The sequence below is a fragment of the Bubalus kerabau genome, chromosome 18, assembly GCF_029407905.1.
Source record: "Bubalus kerabau isolate K-KA32 ecotype Philippines breed swamp buffalo chromosome 18, PCC_UOA_SB_1v2, whole genome shotgun sequence".
In the NCBI taxonomy this organism is placed as follows: Eukaryota; Metazoa; Chordata; class Mammalia; order Artiodactyla; family Bovidae; genus Bubalus; species Bubalus kerabau.
Genome location: NC_073641.1, coordinates 1318022 through 1334009, shown reverse-complemented (window position 1 = coordinate 1334009; position 15988 = coordinate 1318022). Strand labels below are relative to the sequence as shown.

The 15988-nt window shown below is 56.7% G+C and overlaps 5 pseudogenes; all 5 read right to left on the bottom strand.

The window, feature by feature from the left end:
• Window positions 1–3: 3 nt before the first annotated feature.
• Window positions 4–123, bottom strand: LOC129633424 (uncharacterized; annotated as a pseudogene).
• Window positions 124–3384: 3261 nt separating this feature from the next.
• LOC129633423 (uncharacterized) lies at window positions 3385–3504 on the bottom strand (annotated as a pseudogene).
• A 3259-nt stretch (window positions 3505–6763) lies between these two features.
• On the bottom strand, window positions 6764–6883 carry LOC129633422 (uncharacterized; annotated as a pseudogene).
• Window positions 6884–10142: 3259 nt separating this feature from the next.
• On the bottom strand, window positions 10143–10262 carry LOC129633419 (uncharacterized; annotated as a pseudogene).
• A 3259-nt stretch (window positions 10263–13521) lies between these two features.
• On the bottom strand, window positions 13522–13641 carry LOC129633418 (uncharacterized; annotated as a pseudogene).
• Between the last annotated feature and the right edge of the window lie 2347 nt (window positions 13642–15988).

Here is a 15988-nt window from a genome sequence, read left to right as displayed (position 1 = left end):
AAAAGCCTCCAGCACCCGGAATTCCCAGGTGGTCTCCCATCCAAGATACTGAACAGGCCCGACCCTGCTTAGCTTCCGAGATCAGACGAGATCGGGCGCCTTCAGGCCGATAGGGCCGGAGACGGGCGCGGCCGCCGCGGGGCGCCCTAAGAGCCTTGCGCTTCGCCTCCCTTTCGCTCTGACCTGCAGGTCGGGCCAACGGGCCGCCCCTCTCCTCGGGGGGCCGTGCTGTACTTGAGCCGCACGACCCGCGACCGCACTCCAGCCTGCTGACGCCGGCCCGGCCCCCGAACACCGCCAACACCAGACCAGCAACCGCCTGGCCGGGCCCGGGGGCCCGATGGGCTTCCAGGACCCCCCAGTGACCGGGAGGGCGTGCGTGCGTGCGCGCGGGGCCTGGGGGGTGGGCTGAGGGGTGCGGAGGTCTCGGCGCCCTCCCACCCCCGGCCACTCCAGACCCGGCCGCGCTGGCTGAGCGGCGCCTCCCCCCTCCCCCCCCATCCCGTTCGCTGCTCAGGGCCGCGCGACCCCGGAGGTGTCGGTCTTCGGGGCCCGCCGCCTCCCGATCCCCGCGGCCCGGGGGCCTCTGAACCTCCTGCGGGCCTAGGCTCAGCGAATCTTGAGCGCCCAACTTGCCCGGCACCTGCCCGCTGCCCAAACCCACCGGGAGCCACGGAGGCGCGGTCGACCGGAGCGCCTCAGCCCCGCCCCTTTGCCCTACCGAGGCGCCCCCCTTGTCCCCACGCCGCCCGCCAAGCACCCGACCTTCCTGAGAGAGCAGACGAACCACAGGCAGGCACACAGACAGACAGACAGACACACACACACACACACACACACACACACACACGAGTGTGGTCTTTGGAAATACTTCTGTTCGTAGTTGCTGGGTTGAGCCCAACTCTTATAGGACCCATGGAGTGCGGCCCATCAGGCTCCTCTGTCCGTGGCATTTCCCAGGCGAGAATACTGGAGTGGGTTGCCATTACCTTCTCCAGGGGATCTTCCCGACCCAGGGGTCAAACCCGAGTCTCCTGCGGGCGGATGCCTTGCCATCTGAACCAGCACATTGCGAATTCCCTAGGCAAAATACAAAGAAAAGAGCTCGTGTGCTACTAAGTGGAAAGATGATTGAAGAAACAGAAGGTGTCCTTTGTTGGTATCTTGGAATCTTTCTTTAGTTTTCGTTGATTTTTACTCTTAAGGCTACTTGAACAAGGCAAGAGAGAAACCCCAGAACTGAAAAGCAATTGACTTTTTTGAAAGAAACCTGTGCAGGTTAAGCACTCTTCGTTTTTGAGAGATGGTGAAATGCAAAATCTTGATTCAACACATATGACTTTGGTGAACTTTATTTCAAATCTCCATGATGAACCCCTAAGGCGTCCAGGAAGAAAGGAGTAGAGCGGGAGACAAAAAGAGCAACCTTTCCCCTTGGCGCCATCCCAACCAGCTGCTTAGTTCCTTCATCTCATGGACTACCATCTGGGCTTATCTGGTTTGTCTGATTCTTGTTTCGGGGCCCGTTTCTAGTCACAAGGCTGTCAACAGTGGGGGGTGGGGTGGGGGGTGGGGGAAGCCCTTCTTTCCATTCCACATGAGACCCAGTGGACAATCCAGGCCCTGGCCACTGCATAGAGCGTGCAGCAACAATATCAACGGTGATGCTGGTTAACAACGCATATTCCTGGAATCCACTCCGTTGCCTACTGAGTGTGTGCGGTGGTGGTCTGGAACCTATACCTGGAAGCTTTCTTGATGATTGCAAATGACACCAAAGTCCGAGGACGATGGAAGATCTTCACGTTTCTGCAAGAGCCACACACCTCCAGAAGGAACCGCAAGACTTGCCTGACATGGTCAAGGTCTAAGTATTGGACTACACGTCGGAAGGTCTCCACCTTTGCTATGGAAGTCAAACGATCTTTCTTGGAAATGAAAATGGATCACACTGAACGTTCACATTCTTCTAGAGCATTTGAAAAGCCCTAAACTGTAGAAATCTGCTGTACGAGTTCCTTGAAAGCAAGAACCCATACTGATGGATATGTCTTAATGCCTTAGATTGTGCCTTGAGTATAGCGTACACATGAACCCAGGAAAGGAAAGAATGGAATCGCCAAATACACAAAGAGATCAAAAGTGCCGAGCCAAGTGACACCTTGAGGCTTCCAAGAACTTTTCTGTCTTTCACACACTAAGTGAATCCTGAGCACCTACGATGAGCTGGGAGGCATGTAATAAGTTTCTGGAACTAGAAGGCGGAGAGAAGCAGACACAGAGTTCCTGCTTTCACTGAGACGAATCTAATGATACATCACAGGCAGATCCTTGGAGAACTTGTCGAGGGGCCTCTACCCTCACCAAAACCTGGGTGTCAGGGAAGGCTTTTCAGAGTAACCATTGCGTTGAGGTCCATAGGTTGAACCTACGTAAACCAGGGTTGAGATGCAGGAAGAATTTCAGGCAGGGAAAACAGCATCCTGGAAGTCTAGGTGACCAGGGAAACTTAGGACGTTCAAGAAATGAAAATGCCCTATGGGATGGAAGCCAAAGAGTGCAGAGGGCATTCCAGGGAAAAGACATCCGAGAAGAACGTGAGGAGCAGGCATGAAGGGAATTGGTCGTATCTTCAATATGATGGGAAAATACAAGAGCCGTTGGAGCAGGATGGTGAGAGAATTGCATCTGCATTTCCAAACGGTCATCTTGCTCCACGTCACTAATGATTGGAGAGACTCAACTCCAAACGCCAAGGAGGGACCACTTCGCCCGAGTCCGATTGGGCCTCATTGCAATGTCTGTCCATAGCAGATGCTGGAGAAGCTGTGGAGCAAAGGGAACTCTCCTCCACGCTGAGTAGGAATGGGAGTTGGTACAGCCGGGATGGAAAAGAGTATGGAGGTTCGCGAAGGAACTAAAAGTAGAAGTAGCCTATGGTTCAGCAGTCCCACTCCCAGGCATAGATCCACCCCCAGTCCAAGCCAACAAGCTAGATGCCCCGTTTGGGCACATCGATCTGTGCGCGCGCTCGCATGCGCATGCGCGATCGCCTGCGAGGCTGGGGGTGGGGCGGGGGCTGGGGCTCTGGCTGGAGTCGGTGCAAGCCCCGGGATTGCCTGAGGCAAGCCAAAGGAGCCCCAGAGGGAGACGGGACGGCCGGTCGTCTGGTTTCCTGAAAGCCGAAAGCGAAGGCGGAGGGGCTCGCGGGCCGCGGGGAGGCAACCCAGGTCTGCAGCGGGAGTCGGGGCCCCGGCCACCCACTCACTCCCCCCGCCCCGGGAGGGGCTGGGGCTGCGGGGGTGGCGGGGGGGCGAGGGGGGTGTGGGTCCAAGAATTGGGACGCGGGGCGGGGGCTAAAGGACCTCTTCTGGTAGGCCAAAAAGCCTCCAGCACCCGGAATTCCCAGGTGGTCTCCCATCCAAGATACTGAACAGGCCCGACCCTGCTTAGCTTCCGAGATCAGACGAGATCGGGCGCCTTCAGGCCGATAGGGCCGGAGACGGGCGCGGCCGCCGCGGGGCGCCCTAAGAGCCTTGCGCTTCGCCTCCCTTTCGCTCTGACCTGCAGGTCGGGCCAACGGGCCGCCCCTCTCCTCGGGGGGCCGTGCTGTACTTGAGCCGCACGACCCGCGACCGCACTCCAGCCTGCTGACGCCGGCCCGGCCCCCGAACACCGCCAACACCAGACCAGCAACCGCCTGGCCGGGCCCGGGGGCCCGATGGGCTTCCAGGACCCCCCAGTGACCGGGAGGGCGTGCGTGTGTGCGCGCGGGGCCTGGGGGGTGGGCTGAGGGGTGCGGAGGTCTCGGCGCCCTCCCACCCCCGGCCACTCCAGACCCGGCCGCGCTGGCTGAGCGGCGCCTCCCCCCTCCACCCCCATCCCGTTCGCTGCTCAGGGCCGCGCGACCCCGGAGGTGTCGGTCTTCGGGGCCCGCCGCCTCCCGATCCCCGCGGCCCGGGGGCCTCTGAACCTCCTGCGGGCCTAGGCTCAGCGAATCTTGAGCGCCCAACTTGCCCGGCACCTGCCCGCTGCCCAAACCCACCGGGAGCCACGGAGGCGCGGTCGACCGGAGCGCCTCAGCCCCGCCCCTTTGCCCTACCGAGGCGCCCCCCTTGTCCCCACGCCGCCCGCCAAGCACCCGACCTTCCTGAGAGAGCAGACGAACCACAGGCAGGCACACAGACAGACAGACAGACACACACACACACACACACACACACACACACGAGTGTGGTCTTTGGAAATACTTCTGTTCGTAGTTGCTGGGTTGAGCCCAACTCTTATAGGACCCATGGAGTGCGGCCCATCAGGCTCCTCTGTCCGTGGCATTTCCCAGGCGAGAATACTGGAGTGGGTTGCCATTACCTTCTCCAGGGGATCTTCCCGACCCAGGGGTCAAACCCGAGTCTCCTGCGGGCGGATGCCTTGCCATCTGAACCAGCACATTGCGAATTCCCTAGGCAAAATACAAAGAAAAGAGCTCGTGTGCTACTAAGTGGAAAGATGATTGAAGAAACAGAAGGTGTCCTTTGTTGGTATCTTGGAATCTTTCTTTAGTTTTCGTTGATTTTTACTCTTAAGGCTACTTGAACAAGGCAAGAGAGAAACCCCAGAACTGAAAAGCAATTGACTTTTTTGAAAGAAACCTGTGCAGGTTAAGCACTCTTCGTTTTTGAGAGATGGTGAAATGCAAAATCTTGATTCAACACATATGACTTTGGTGAACTTTATTTCAAATCTCCATGATGAACCCCTAAGGCGTCCAGGAAGAAAGGAGTAGAGCGGGAGACAAAAAGAGCAACCTTTCCCCTTGGCGCCATCCCAACCAGCTGCTTAGTTCCTTCATCTCATGGACTACCATCTGGGCTTATCTGGTTTGTCTGATTCTTGTTTCGGGGCCCGTTTCTAGTCACAAGGCTGTCAACAGTGGGGGGTGGGGTGGGGGGTGGGGGAAGCCCTTCTTTCCATTCCACATGAGACCCAGTGGACAATCCAGGCCCTGGCCACTGCATAGAGCGTGCAGCAACAATATCAACGGTGATGCTGGTTAACAACGCATATTCCTGGAATCCACTCCGTTGCCTACTGAGTGTGTGCGGTGGTGGTCTGGAACCTATACCTGGAAGCTTTCTTGATGATTGCAAATGACACCAAAGTCCGAGGACGATGGAAGATCTTCACGTTTCTGCAAGAGCCACACACCTCCAGAAGGAACCGCAAGACTTGCCTGACATGGTCAAGGTCTAAGTATTGGACTACACGTCGGAAGGTCTCCACCTTTGCTATGGAAGTCAAACGATCTTTCTTGGAAATGAAAATGGATCACACTGAACGTTCACATTCTTCTAGAGCATTTGAAAAGCCCTAAACTGTAGAAATCTGCTGTACGAGTTCCTTGAAAGCAAGAACCCATACTGATGGATATGTCTTAATGCCTTAGATTGTGCCTTGAGTATAGCGTACACATGAACCCAGGAAAGGAAAGAATGGAATCGCCAAATACACAAAGAGATCAAAAGTGCCGAGCCAAGTGACACCTTGAGGCTTCCAAGAACTTTTCTGTCTTTCACACACTAAGTGAATCCTGAGCACCTACGATGAGCTGGGAGGCATGTAATAAGTTTCTGGAACTAGAAGGCGGAGAGAAGCAGACACAGAGTTCCTGCTTTCACTGAGACGAATCTAATGATACATCACAGGCAGATCCTTGGAGAACTTGTCGAGGGGCCTCTACCCTCACCAAAACCTGGGTGTCAGGGAAGGCTTTTCAGAGTAACCATTGCGTTGAGGTCCATAGGTTGAACCTACGTAAACCAGGGTTGAGATGCAGGAAGAATTTCAGGCAGGGAAAACAGCATCCTGGAAGTCTAGGTGACCAGGGAAACTTAGGACGTTCAAGAAATGAAAATGCCCTATGGGATGGAAGCCAAAGAGTGCAGAGGGCATTCCAGGGAAAAGACATCCGAGAAGAACGTGAGGAGCAGGCATGAAGGGAATTGGTCGTATCTTCAATATGATGGGAAAATACAAGAGCCGTTGGAGCAGGATGGTGAGAGAATTGCATCTGCATTTCCAAACGGTCATCTTGCTCCACGTCACTAATGATTGGAGAGACTCAACTCCAAACGCCAAGGAGGGACCACTTCGCCCGAGTCCGATTGGGCCTCATTGCAATGTCTGTCCATAGCAGATGCTGGAGAAGCTGTGGAGCAAAGGGAACTCTCCTCCACGCTGAGTAGGAATGGGAGTTGGTACAGCCGGGATGGAAAAGAGTATGGAGGTTCGCGAAGGAACTAAAAGTAGAAGTAGCCTATGGTTCAGCAGTCCCACTCCCAGGCATAGATCCACCCCCAGTCCAAGCCAACAAGCTAGATGCCCCGTTTGGGCACATCGATCTGTGCGCGCGCTCGCATGCGCATGCGCGATCGCCTGCGAGGCTGGGGGTGGGGCGGGGGCTGGGGCTCTGGCTGGAGTCGGTGCAAGCCCCGGGATTGCCTGAGGCAAGCCAAAGGAGCCCCAGAGGGAGACGGGACGGCCGGTCGTCTGGTTTCCTGAAAGCCGAAAGCGAAGGCGGAGGGGCTCGCGGGCCGCGGGGAGGCAACCCAGGTCTGCAGCGGGAGTCGGGGCCCCGGCCACCCACTCACTCCCCCCGCCCCGGGAGGGGCTGGGGCTGCGGGGGTGGCGGGGGGGCGAGGGGGGTGTGGGTCCAAGAATTGGGACGCGGGGCGGGGGCTAAAGGACCTCTTCTGGTAGGCCAAAAAGCCTCCAGCACCCGGAATTCCCAGGTGGTCTCCCATCCAAGATACTGAACAGGCCCGACCCTGCTTAGCTTCCGAGATCAGACGAGATCGGGCGCCTTCAGGCCGATAGGGCCGGAGACGGGCGCGGCCGCCGCGGGGCGCCCTAAGAGCCTTGCGCTTCGCCTCCCTTTCGCTCTGACCTGCAGGTCGGGCCAACGGGCCGCCCCTCTCCTCGGGGGGCCGTGCTGTACTTGAGCCGCACGACCCGCGACCGCACTCCAGCCTGCTGACGCCGGCCCGGCCCCCGAACACCGCCAACACCAGACCAGCAACCGCCTGGCCGGGCCCGGGGGCCCGATGGGCTTCCAGGACCCCCCAGTGACCGGGAGGGCGTGCGTGTGTGCGCGCGGGGCCTGGGGGGTGGGCTGAGGGGTGCGGAGGTCTCGGCGCCCTCCCACCCCCGGCCACTCCAGACCCGGCCGCGCTGGCTGAGCGGCGCCTCCCCCCTCCACCCCCATCCCGTTCGCTGCTCAGGGCCGCGCGACCCCGGAGGTGTCGGTCTTCGGGGCCCGCCGCCTCCCGATCCCCGCGGCCCGGGGGCCTCTGAACCTCCTGCGGGCCTAGGCTCAGCGAATCTTGAGCGCCCAACTTGCCCGGCACCTGCCCGCTGCCCAAACCCACCGGGAGCCACGGAGGCGCGGTCGACCGGAGCGCCTCAGCCCCGCCCCTTTGCCCTACCGAGGCGCCCCCCTTGTCCCCACGCCGCCCGCCAAGCACCCGACCTTCCTGAGAGAGCAGACGAACCACAGGCAGGCACACAGACAGACAGACAGACACACACACACACACACACACACACACACACGAGTGTGGTCTTTGGAAATACTTCTGTTCGTAGTTGCTGGGTTGAGCCCAACTCTTATAGGACCCATGGAGTGCGGCCCATCAGGCTCCTCTGTCCGTGGCATTTCCCAGGCGAGAATACTGGAGTGGGTTGCCATTACCTTCTCCAGGGGATCTTCCCGACCCAGGGGTCAAACCCGAGTCTCCTGCGGGCGGATGCCTTGCCATCTGAACCAGCACATTGCGAATTCCCTAGGCAAAATACAAAGAAAAGAGCTCGTGTGCTACTAAGTGGAAAGATGATTGAAGAAACAGAAGGTGTCCTTTGTTGGTATCTTGGAATCTTTCTTTAGTTTTCGTTGATTTTTACTCTTAAGGCTACTTGAACAAGGCAAGAGAGAAACCCCAGAACTGAAAAGCAATTGACTTTTTTGAAAGAAACCTGTGCAGGTTAAGCACTCTTCGTTTTTGAGAGATGGTGAAATGCAAAATCTTGATTCAACACATATGACTTTGGTGAACTTTATTTCAAATCTCCATGATGAACCCCTAAGGCGTCCAGGAAGAAAGGAGTAGAGCGGGAGACAAAAAGAGCAACCTTTCCCCTTGGCGCCATCCCAACCAGCTGCTTAGTTCCTTCATCTCATGGACTACCATCTGGGCTTATCTGGTTTGTCTGATTCTTGTTTCGGGGCCCGTTTCTAGTCACAAGGCTGTCAACAGTGGGGGGTGGGGTGGGGGGTGGGGGAAGCCCTTCTTTCCATTCCACATGAGACCCAGTGGACAATCCAGGCCCTGGCCACTGCATAGAGCGTGCAGCAACAATATCAACGGTGATGCTGGTTAACAACGCATATTCCTGGAATCCACTCCGTTGCCTACTGAGTGTGTGCGGTGGTGGTCTGGAACCTATACCTGGAAGCTTTCTTGATGATTGCAAATGACACCAAAGTCCGAGGACGATGGAAGATCTTCACGTTTCTGCAAGAGCCACACACCTCCAGAAGGAACCGCAAGACTTGCCTGACATGGTCAAGGTCTAAGTATTGGACTACACGTCGGAAGGTCTCCACCTTTGCTATGGAAGTCAAACGATCTTTCTTGGAAATGAAAATGGATCACACTGAACGTTCACATTCTTCTAGAGCATTTGAAAAGCCCTAAACTGTAGAAATCTGCTGTACGAGTTCCTTGAAAGCAAGAACCCATACTGATGGATATGTCTTAATGCCTTAGATTGTGCCTTGAGTATAGCGTACACATGAACCCAGGAAAGGAAAGAATGGAATCGCCAAATACACAAAGAGATCAAAAGTGCCGAGCCAAGTGACACCTTGAGGCTTCCAAGAACTTTTCTGTCTTTCACACACTAAGTGAATCCTGAGCACCTACGATGAGCTGGGAGGCATGTAATAAGTTTCTGGAACTAGAAGGCGGAGAGAAGCAGACACAGAGTTCCTGCTTTCACTGAGACGAATCTAATGATACATCACAGGCAGATCCTTGGAGAACTTGTCGAGGGGCCTCTACCCTCACCAAAACCTGGGTGTCAGGGAAGGCTTTTCAGAGTAACCATTGCGTTGAGGTCCATAGGTTGAACCTACGTAAACCAGGGTTGAGATGCAGGAAGAATTTCAGGCAGGGAAAACAGCATCCTGGAAGTCTAGGTGACCAGGGAAACTTAGGACGTTCAAGAAATGAAAATGCCCTATGGGATGGAAGCCAAAGAGTGCAGAGGGCATTCCAGGGAAAAGACATCCGAGAAGAACGTGAGGAGCAGGCATGAAGGGAATTGGTCGTATCTTCAATATGATGGGAAAATACAAGAGCCGTTGGAGCAGGATGGTGAGAGAATTGCATCTGCATTTCCAAACGGTCATCTTGCTCCACGTCACTAATGATTGGAGAGACTCAACTCCAAACGCCAAGGAGGGACCACTTCGCCCGAGTCCGATTGGGCCTCATTGCAATGTCTGTCCATAGCAGATGCTGGAGAAGCTGTGGAGCAAAGGGAACTCTCCTCCACGCTGAGTAGGAATGGGAGTTGGTACAGCCGGGATGGAAAAGAGTATGGAGGTTCGCGAAGGAACTAAAAGTAGAAGTAGCCTATGGTTCAGCAGTCCCACTCCCAGGCATAGATCCACCCCCAGTCCAAGCCAACAAGCTAGATGCCCCGTTTGGGCACATCGATCTGTGCGCGCGCTCGCATGCGCATGCGCGATCGCCTGCGAGGCTGGGGGTGGGGCGGGGGCTGGGGCTCTGGCTGGAGTCGGTGCAAGCCCCGGGATTGCCTGAGGCAAGCCAAAGGAGCCCCAGAGGGAGACGGGACGGCCGGTCGTCTGGTTTCCTGAAAGCCGAATGCGAAGGCGGAGGGGCTCGCGGGCCGCGGGGAGGCAACCCAGGTCTGCAGCGGGAGTCGGGGCCCCGGCCACCCACTCACTCCCCCCGCCCCGGGAGGGGCTGGGGCTGCGGGGGTGGCGGGGGGGCGAGGGGGGTGTGGGTCCAAGAATTGGGACGCGGGGCGGGGGCTAAAGGACCTCTTCTGGTAGGCAAAAAAGCCTCCAGCACCCGGAATTCCCAGGTGGTCTCCCATCCAAGATACTGAACAGGCCCGACCCTGCTTAGCTTCCGAGATCAGACGAGATCGGGCGCCTTCAGGCCGATAGGGCCGGAGACGGGCGCGGCCGCCGCGGGGCGCCCTAAGAGCCTTGCGCTTCGCCTCCCTTTCGCTCTGACCTGCAGGTCGGGCCAACGGGCCGCCCCTCTCCTCGGGGGGCCGTGCTGTACTTGAGCCGCACGACCCGCGACCGCACTCCAGCCTGCTGACGCCGGCCCGGCCCCCGAACACCGCCAACACCAGACCAGCAACCGCCTGGCCGGGCCCGGGGGCCCGATGGGCTTCCAGGACCCCCCAGTGACCGGGAGGGCGTGCGTGCGTGCGCGCGGGGCCTGGGGGGTGGGCTGAGGGGTGCGGAGGTCTCGGCGCCCTCCCACCCCCGGCCACTCCAGACCCGGCCGCGCTGGCTGAGCGGCGCCTCCCCCCTCCACCCCCATCCCGTTCGCTGCTCAGGGCCGCGCGACCCCGGAGGTGTCGGTCTTCGGGGCCCGCCGCCTCCCGATCCCCGCGGCCCGGGGGCCTCTGAACCTCCTGCGGGCCTAGGCGCAGCGAATCTTGAGCGCCCAACTTGCCCGGCACCTGCCCGCTGCCCAAACCCACCGGGAGCCACGGAGGCGCGGTCGACCGGAGCGCCTCAGCCCCGCCCCTTTGCCCTACCGAGGCGCCCCCCTTGTCCCCACGCCGCCCGCCAAGCACCCGACCTTCCTGAGAGAGCAGACGAACCACAGGCAGGCACACAGACAGACAGACAGACACACACACACACACACACACACACACACACGAGTGTGGTCTTTGGAAATACTTCTGTTCGTAGTTGCTGGGTTGAGCCCAACTCTTATAGGACCCATGGAGTGCGGCCCATCAGGCTCCTCTGTCCGTGGCATTTCCCAGGCGAGAATACTGGAGTGGGTTGCCATTACCTTCTCCAGGGGATCTTCCCGACCCAGGGGTCAAACCCGAGTCTCCTGCGGGCGGATGCCTTGCCATCTGAACCAGCACATTGCGAATTCCCTAGGCAAAATACAAAGAAAAGAGCTCGTGTGCTACTAAGTGGAAAGATGATTGAAGAAACAGAAGGTGTCCTTTGTTGGTATCTTGGAATCTTTCTTTAGTTTTCGTTGATTTTTACTCTTAAGGCTACTTGAACAAGGCAAGAGAGAAACCCCAGAACTGAAAAGCAATTGACTTTTTTGAAAGAAACCTGTGCAGGTTAAGCACTCTTCGTTTTTGAGAGATGGTGAAATGCAAAATCTTGATTCAACACATATGACTTTGGTGAACTTTATTTCAAATCTCCATGATGAACCCCTAAGGCGTCCAGGAAGAAAGGAGTAGAGCGGGAGACAAAAAGAGCAACCTTTCCCCTTGGCGCCATCCCAACCAGCTGCTTAGTTCCTTCATCTCATGGACTACCATCTGGGCTTATCTGGTTTGTCTGATTCTTGTTTCGGGGCCCGTTTCTAGTCACAAGGCTGTCAACAGTGGGGGGTGGGGTGGGGGGTGGGGGAAGCCCTTCTTTCCATTCCACATGAGACCCAGTGGACAATCCAGGCCCTGGCCACTGCATAGAGCGTGCAGCAACAATATCAACGGTGATGCTGGTTAACAACGCATATTCCTGGAATCCACTCCGTTGCCTACTGAGTGTGTGCGGTGGTGGTCTGGAACCTATACCTGGAAGCTTTCTTGATGATTGCAAATGACACCAAAGTCCGAGGACGATGGAAGATCTTCACGTTTCTGCAAGAGCCACACACCTCCAGAAGGAACCGCAAGACTTGCCTGACATGGTCAAGGTCTAAGTATTGGACTACACGTCGGAAGGTCTCCACCTTTGCTATGGAAGTCAAACGATCTTTCTTGGAAATGAAAATGGATCACACTGAACGTTCACATTCTTCTAGAGCATTTGAAAAGCCCTAAACTGTAGAAATCTGCTGTACGAGTTCCTTGAAAGCAAGAACCCATACTGATGGATATGTCTTAATGCCTTAGATTGTGCCTTGAGTATAGCGTACACATGAACCCAGGAAAGGAAAGAATGGAATCGCCAAATACACAAAGAGATCAAAAGTGCCGAGCCAAGTGACACCTTGAGGCTTCCAAGAACTTTTCTGTCTTTCACACACTAAGTAAATCCTGAGCACCTACGATGAGCTGGGAGGCATGTAATAAGTTTCTGGAACTAGAAGGCGGAGAGAAGCAGACACAGAGTTCCTGCTTTCACTGAGACGAATCTAATGATACATCACAGGCAGATCCTTGGAGAACTTGTCGAGGGGCCTCTACCCTCACCAAAACCTGGGTGTCAGGGAAGGCTTTTCAGAGTAACCATTGCGTTGAGGTCCATAGGTTGAACCTACGTAAACCAGGGTTGAGATGCAGGAAGAATTTCAGGCAGGGAAAACAGCATCCTGGAAGTCTAGGTGACCAGGGAAACTTAGGACGTTCAAGAAATGAAAATGCCCTATGGGATGGAAGCCAAAGAGTGCAGAGGGCATTCCAGGGAAAAGACATCCGAGAAGAACGTGAGGAGCAGGCATGAAGGGAATTGGTCGTATCTTCAATATGATGGGAAAATACAAGAGCCGTTGGAGCAGGATGGTGAGAGAATTGCATCTGCATTTCCAAACGGTCATCTTGCTCCACGTCACTAATGATTGGAGAGACTCAACTCCAAACGCCAAGGAGGGACCACTTCGCCCGAGTCCGATTGGGCCTCATTGCAATGTCTGTCCATAGCAGATGCTGGAGAAGCTGTGGAGCAAAGGGAACTCTCCTCCACGCTGAGTAGGAATGGGAGTTGGTACAGCCGGGATGGAAAAGAGTATGGAGGTTCGCGAAGGAACTAAAAGTAGAAGTAGCCTATGGTTCAGCAGTCCCACTCCCAGGCATAGATCCACCCCCAGTCCAAGCCAACAAGCTAGATGCCCCGTTTGGGCACATCGATCTGTGCGCGCGCTCGCATGCGCATGCGCGATCGCCTGCGAGGCTGGGGGTGGGGCGGGGGCTGGGGCTCTGGCTGGAGTCGGTGCAAGCCCCGGGATTGCCTGAGGCAAGCCAAAGGAGCCCCACAGGGAGACGGGACGGCCGGTCGTCTGGTTTCCTGAAAGCCGAATGCGAAGGCGGAGGGGCTCGCGGGCCGCGGGGAGGCAACCCAGGTCTGCAGCGGGAGTCGGGGCCCCGGCCACCCACTCACTCCCCCCGCCCCGGGAGGGGCTGGGGCTGCGGGGGTGGCGGGGGGGCGAGGGGGGTGTGGGTCCAAGAATTGGGACGCGGGGCGGGGGCTAAAGGACCTCTTCTGGTAGGCAAAAAAGCCTCCAGCACCCGGAATTCCCAGGTGGTCTCCCATCCAAGATACTGAACAGGCCCGACCCTGCTTAGCTTCCGAGATCAGACGAGATCGGGCGCCTTCAGGCCGATAGGGCCGGAGACGGGCGCGGCCGCCGCGGGGCGCCCTAAGAGCCTTGCGCTTCGCCTCCCTTTCGCTCTGACCTGCAGGTCGGGCCAACGGGCCGCCCCTCTCCTCGGGGGGCCGTGCTGTACTTGAGCCGCACGACCCGCGACCGCACTCCAGCCTGCTGACGCCGGCCCGGCCCCCGAACACCGCCAACACCAGACCAGCAACCGCCTGGCCGGGCCCGGGGGCCCGATGGGCTTCCAGGACCCCCCAGTGACCGGGAGGGCGTGCGTGCGTGCGCGCGGGGCCTGGGGGGTGGGCTGAGGGGTGCGGAGGTCTCGGCGCCCTCCCACCCCCGGCCACTCCAGACCCGGCCGCGCTGGCTGAGCGGCGCCTCCCCCCTCCACCCCCATCCCGTTCGCTGCTCAGGGCCGCGCGACCCCGGAGGTGTCGGTCTTCGGGGCCCGCCGCCTCCCGATCCCCGCGGCCCGGGGGCCTCTGAACCTCCTGCGGGCCTAGGCTCAGCGAATCTTGAGCGCCCAACTTGCCCGGCACCTGCCCGCTGCCCAAACCCACCGGGAGCCACGGAGGCGCGGTCGACCGGAGCGCCTCAGCCCCGCCCCTTTGCCCTACCGAGGCGCCCCCCTTGTCCCCACGCCGCCCGCCAAGCACCCGACCTTCCTGAGAGAGCAGACGAACCACAGGCAGGCACACAGACAGACAGACAGACACACACACACACACACACACACACACACACACGAGTGTGGTCTTTGGAAATACTTCTGTTCGTAGTTGCTGGGTTGAGCCCAACTCTTATAGGACCCATGGAGTGCGGCCCATCAGGCTCCTCTGTCCGTGGCATTTCCCAGGCGAGAATACTGGAGTGGGTTGCCATTACCTTCTCCAGGGCATCTTCCCGACCCAGGGGTCAAACCCGAGTCTCCTGCGGGCGGATGCCTTGCCATCTGAACCAGCACATTGCGAATTCCCTAGGCAAAATACAAAGAAAAGAGCTCGTGTGCTACTAAGTGGAAAGATGATTGAAGAAACAGAAGGTGTCCTTTGTTGGTATCTTGGAATCTTTCTTTAGTTTTCGTTGATTTTTACTCTTAAGGCTACTTGAACAAGGCAAGAGAGAAACCCCAGAACTGAAAAGCAATTGACTTTTTTGAAAGAAACCTGTGCAGGTTAAGCACTCTTCGTTTTTGAGAGATGGTGAAATGCAAAATCTTGATTCAACACATATGACTTTGGTGAACTTTATTTCAAATCTCCATGATGAACCCCTAAGGCGTCCAGGAAGAAAGGAGTAGAGCGGGAGACAAAAAGAGCAACCTTTCCCCTTGGCGCCATCCCAACCAGCTGCTTAGTTCCTTCATCTCATGGACTACCATCTGGGCTTATCTGGTTTGTCTGATTCTTGTTTCGGGGCCCGTTTCTAGTCACAAGGCTGTCAACAGTGGGGGGTGGGGTGGGGGGTGGGGGAAGCCCTTCTTTCCATTCCACATGAGACCCAGTGGACAATCCAGGCCCTGGCCACTGCATAGAGCGTGCAGCAACAATATCAACGGTGATGCTGGTTAACAACGCATATTCCTGGAATCCACTCCGTTGCCTACTGAGTGTGTGCGGTGGTGGTCTGGAACCTATACCTGGAAGCTTTCTTGATGATTGCAAATGACACCAAAGTCCGAGGACGATGGAAGATCTTCACGTTTCTGCAAGAGCCACACACCTCCAGAAGGAACCGCAAGACTTGCCTGACATGGTCAAGGTCTAAGTATTGGACTACACGTCGGAAGGTCTCCACCTTTGCTATGGAAGTCAAACGATCTTTCTTGGAAATGAAAATGGATCACACTGAACGTTCACATTCTTCTAGAGCATTTGAAAAGCCCTAAACTGTAGAAATCTGCTGTACGAGTTCCTTGAAAGCAAGAACCCATACTGATGGATATGTCTTAATGCCTTAGATTGTGCCTTGAGTATAGCGTACACATGAACCCAGGAAAGGAAAGAATGGAATCGCCAAATACACAAAGAGATCAAAAGTGCCGAGCCAAGTGACACCTTGAGGCTTCCAAGAACTTTTCTGTCTTTCACACACTAAGTAAATCCTGAGCACCTACGATGAGCTGGGAGGCATGTAATAAGTTTCTGGAACTAGAAGGCGGAGAGAAGCAGACACAGAGTTCCTGCTTTCACTGAGACGAATCTAATGATACATCACAGGCAGATCCTTGGAGAACTTGTCGAGGGGCCTCTACCCTCACCAAAACCTGGGTGTCAGGGAAGGCTTTTCAGAGTAACCATTGCGTTGAGGTCCATAGGTTGAACCTACGTAAACCAGGGTTGAGATGCAGGAAGAATTTCAGGCAG